Below are 5,765 nucleotides of genomic sequence, written 5' to 3' on the forward strand. Positions count from 1 at the left end.
AGTTGAAAAAACGTATTTTTTTATTTAATTTCTGATAATTTTTTTTAAATGCCAAGAAATCTGGCCCCACCTCTGTGGAGGAATCTCCTTTCCCGAGGAAATAAACATCCTCCAGACAATTCAATCTCGGAAAAAAATACCCCGTAAAATTACACTTTAAAACTTCACTCGTAAAAATTGAGACAGAAAAGAGAAAGCAAGACATACAAAAAGAATTTTGTATAGGAATTCTGGTAAATTCCCCCAGAGTATAATTTCTCTTGACAAATTCGCCCTCTGGAAACTTCCCTTTCTGTGGAAAAATCCCCCATGGAAAAAGCCCCAGCAGAAAATTCGTCGCCCCCCAACCGAAAATATATGCATACTTCCCAATAACAAATACCATGTGTAAACACTGGGTAAATTTTATAACTTAAAAACCTTTCCGCTGAGGCTGGGGGGATGATCTTGCTATGTCCAAGGCATAGTTATTGGGCCTTTCAACTATGATTAACAAAATGGCTATTTCAAAATTTTGATCGGAAGATTTTGGGAAAAAGAGGATGGAGCAGGGAGCCTAGTTGCCCTCCAATCTTTTTGGTCAGTTAAAAAGTGCTTTAGAACTTTTAATTTTCGTTCGAATGATCCTGCTCACGATATCACGACAAAAAACAAAAATGAACGACAAAACCTTAAAGGCGGTCTAAAAACACGTTACTTCTTCAAACCAACTTTATTTTCTATTTATTGACCACTAGATCGATATGATCATCCCTAAAAAAAAAAAAAAAAAAAAAAAAAAAAAAAAAAAAAAAAAAAAAAAAAAAAAAAAAAAAAAAAAAAAAAAAAAAAAAAAAAAAAAAAAAACAAGCATCCGTCATCGTTCTTCCGGCAAAAAATACAAAATTCCAATTTTTTTTGCAAATATGAGCTTGAAACCTCTATAGTAGGGTTTTCTGATACGCTGAATCTGATGGTGTAATTTTTATTAAGATTCTATGACTTGTAGGGGGTATTTCCCCCTTTTTTTGAAAACCAGACACATTTCCTCAGGCCCGTAGCCTTTGATAGGCAAGACTTGTCTTAATAAAACTTATATATTTGAAATCAGCATAAAGAAACAATTCTTTTATATATCTATTGGTATCGAAATTCCAATTTTTGGGTTTAGGTTACTATTGAGCCGGGTCGCTCCTTACCATGAACTGTTGATAATTTTCCGTTCTTTTGAAACTACTACTTTCGTTATTTTCGCTGACATAAGCCGTTTGAAATTGAAGCTTTCGACATCAAAAGTATGGTAATATTTCAGAAGAGCTGCTCTACCGAAGGAGGCATTTTAGAACAAAAAGAGAGGCATTTTTAGATTGTTAGTTCTATGCTCTTTTTATGGTCAAAGTCGCCTTTGTGAAAATTCGGCACCAGCCGTCTCTCCTATTTAGCCCTAGATAGGTTCCTTATTTTGTGCTCTTTTTGAACATTATAGTCGTTTTTGCCTTTATAGTGCACCCAGTGGCGTCGTTGGTGTGGGGGGGGGGGCAAGGGGGCAGTTGCTCCAATAATGTCGATAAAAATTATTATAGAGCTCACACTCCTTGACTCTCCGGATGTGGACCCCTTTTGCTCTCCCTAATAAAAATGCTGGAGCTATGTCCCTTAATGAACTCCAACCCCTAGATGGGCACATATGCGACCCTGATTATAAATTTGTATGTTGTTCTTTCCTTTGACTGGTCGATTTTAAAACCGCTTACGCCATATAGACTCGAGATATTTAGCAAGATTTTTTAGCAAGATATTTTAGCAAGATATTTTAGCAGTTTAGCAAGAGTGATCGGGCTGAATATTGAAAAAATATATACTATTTTAAACAAAATGAAAACACGAATATTGATGGAAGGAAATATGATAATTTGATTAATAGAAATGTGTTTCATATTATAAAGGAACAATTTGCGATAGTTTTTTTCTATAGTTTGTTTGCGTGTATATCCTAAGGCTGTATATGGGAACATTAAGGGGCTGGAGATGAATTTTCACGAACGTGACTTTAAACCTAAGAAGTGGTACTTGTCTGTTAAACGGAACACACCCAAAAAGTGATTTTTGGTTAATCCTAATGAAACGTACCAAAACATTACCCTAATATAATACTTTAAAAACAAAATTATGGAAACTATGACAAAGAATAAGCAGGCCGTGCAGAACGCATTATATTAAACATGCAATCTAACCCCTATCTACCTCTATATATTAAATATTTAGTTAAAATATAGTTACATCGTAGTTTTTGTTACTCAAAATAAGCAAGTCATAGCCGATTCCTATGAGGCAAACCGGTTATTGTTAGATCTTATACAGCATAATTCTTGAATGTGTTTCACCATTTGGGAAGAAAATTCTAGTTATTCTAGGGATCCCTTTTTCTAACCCCTACTACCTTATCCATCCTTATATATACCTTATATATATAATATATATATACCTTTATCCATCATAACTAAACTGTCTAAAATCCAAACCAGCCACGGTTCCAATTCCAGGTCTTCTGATCCAGAGTCCCTGAATCCTGGAATACTCATATGATAGGGTGTCTAAGTTTGGAGGGGGTTTTAAAGAATTTGTCAACAAAAGCATCCATTATGCCGACAAATGCGGACACATATAAGCTATAAACTTGGTACATTATTTCTTGAGCCGACAGATGATCACAGTTTTATTGCGAGGGCGGTTTTCATGAATGCCACAGGGAAGGATGAGCTTTTTGTATTGGTCAGTTTGAAACCTATATCCCTAAGTCTCTGGGTCAAGAAGAATGTTCTTTCTTTTTAACTCAACATCAACTGTGGCTGTCATAGGTAAAACCAGGGCAATTTTGAACAGAAAGAAAGATATAGTTTCAGTAAAACTGAAATGAATCGACCTCCTTATATTCTAAAAAAAAAAAGTGTTTATTGGTAATTGGTATAGCTATAATAAATGTTTGCACATTTCATAGATAAAATTTATAATTATTTGCAAACGTATAATACATATAAGAGAAATAACAATTGTAAGTCTTCATTTTTTTTCGTAATTTTGTTTTGTAAGGTTGTTCCCGATTCTACATTATACAGCCTCTCCTTGTCTCTCTTAGAACTAATTAAGTATTTATGTGAAGGCTCAATGAGAGCTGGGGTATTTTGGCATTAAAAATGCACCCATTGAGGCATCTCCCTCCCTCCCTAAGTACAAAACAATCAGAGATCCCCATTGAAGAAATTTAAGTGCCTTTTTAAGCTTCGTAAATTGTACATTGTTTGCAGATAGTATTTGTTATTGGGAATTATAAGGACACTTTTGCTTGGGAATTTTCAGTGGGGAGAAAATTTTTAGGAAGATTAACCTGAATTTTTTCGCATGATTCATTTTATTCGTTTTTCTCCCTTTTTGTATGGACAATTTTCAGTATGGAGAGAACAACTTTACCTTGGAATTGTCAAGGGGAAATTTTCAGCAGGGATCAAATTGTCTGGCAATATCTCCCTGTGAAAAAAAATGTGCTTAATGTCCCCAAAGATGCTGCAAGGAGACCTCCCTTCCTGTTGCACAGAAGTATTTCTGGTTTTTATTTTAATGCTTTATTTAACCGAAGTGATTTACTTCATGGTAGAGTGATATATGTTATTAAGGTGAGGAGATAGATATTTGTGTAGGGGATGGTGGGATAACAAAATGAGTAAGTTTCTGTGGCCTAAGTATTTCTCAGGGGTAACTACATCAAACCAATGGTCCTAGAAGATAGGGTTAGGGCTCATTGGGAATGGAAAATTACAGTTCAAGTGACCAATGCTAGGACGTTAGTACCCTCCCCCCTTCCTCTCCGCCCCAGGACCTATAATAAAGGACCATAGACTGAAAATATCCGTGGGAACTAAAAAGAATTAGACAAGCAGTATCAAAAACTTGTTTAGCTTTCACCTGAGGCTTAAAAATTAGGCCACTGAAACATAGTCCTTTTTGTATCTTACTCCCTTCCCTACACAATAATCTAGCACTCCTTATTAATAATAGACCACTGCATTGCTAAGCAAATCACTTGAAAAATTCATTTGAAAGTGGCATTAATTTCTAATTGTTTTTCCGATCGCTCCAGAGATCCCCCCTTCCGTCAAAATTTTTTCCTGAAAACCGAAACATGCTGAAAATAGCCCTCGGGCAATTACCCTGGAAAAATATCTAAGAACAGAATTAAGTTGGCAAAGAGAAAGTAAGACAAATAAAAATAATGTCGTATACAAATTATGTCAAATCTCCACTGTAAAATTTACCCTTGAAAGCTAGCCCCCAGCAATTTACCTCCTCATGGAAACTCTCCATGGAAACCCACCTCTAGCACAAAATTCTCCCTCCCAATAAAGTCTATATACTTCCCTATAACAAATATTGTTCGTGAACAATGGGCAAATTTCATAACTTACAGGCCTCTCCTCACAGGCTTTGAGGGGGGGGGGCATGTTATCCCTAGATGCATAGTTCAACTATGCTGAACAAAATGACTATCTAAACATTTTGATTGGGCGACTTTGGGGAAAAATGAGCATTTTTTAAGATAGGAAAATAGCATTAGATCAAAATGGAGAGTTTCCTCTCAACAGAAAAGTATTTTGTATGAATTAGTAATTTAAAAATGCCTCTCTTTTTGTTTTAGCAAGTCTCCTTTTGAAGAGTTACTGGTCGGCAACTTCACTAAAATTACTTCTGTCGTATCTTGGATGCCTAAGCAGATGATCCTTTCATCAATAACTACTTGATAATAACACTAAAACAAACCTGAAAAGCACACCTCAGTTTTTTCTCCTCTGTAAAATCCACATGGTTTTGTAAAGAATTTTTTTTCGTTATTTGAGTTACCCACGGGACCAGGAGTGGCTAGTGGCCCCAGAAAATAGAAAACGATGAGAGAGTCTTAAATTGTATAATTTTCTAAATGACTATTGATACTTATGTATTATAGCGACCCCACTCAAGAAGTTTGTTTGTAAAACCGTTTTGTCGGTCTGTATTTAGAGAAAATTCGGAAACGGAATGTAAAACCGGTTTGTGTGTTTCTGTATTCGGAGACATTTAGCTGAGATAAACTACTACAAAGGTATATTTTAATTAAGTATTTAATATATAAAGTTGGTATTTCGGTTAGGTTAGATGTTTAATATGAAGCGTTCTGGGCTTTCCATAATTCTTTGTTGTAGTTTCCATAATTTTGTTGCTAAAGTATTACATTTTCATCATATTTAGGTATATTTCATTAGGAATAACATAACTCCACTTCTTGAATGGGGTCGCTATAATAAAAAAATAGTCCCCGACTATTTTACATAAAATTTATCATTAAATCGTAATGATGATGGGTACAATATCTGCTGCCCAGAGTGCCCCATAAGAAAGCAAGGAGGGTGATTCCTCTCTCTCTCTGAGGATAAAAATATGTATAGGCCTAAAGCGCAAATTTTGTTTCTATTTAAGGTGAATACACCGTTTCTACATCTAAAATTCTCTTACAAGCCTAACCCCTCCCTCTCTCCATTTTGAGAAACAATTTGCTGAATTGCTCCTGGGAAAATATCTAAAGGTTACGGTGCCCTCCCCCGACCCTCTACGAAATCCTTTAGCATTACTATTGCTCTTTTTACTATTTGTTTTTGAAATACTTGTCTATACTATTGACATACTAGGGAAAAGAACCTGTTTCATGTTTTCTGTCTGATAAGGAGACTAAAAATTATCAGTTATCATTCGTACCGCGT

Source organism: Artemia franciscana, chromosome 3, assembly GCF_032884065.1.
Source record: "Artemia franciscana chromosome 3, ASM3288406v1, whole genome shotgun sequence".
In the NCBI taxonomy this organism is placed as follows: Eukaryota; Metazoa; Arthropoda; class Branchiopoda; order Anostraca; family Artemiidae; genus Artemia; species Artemia franciscana.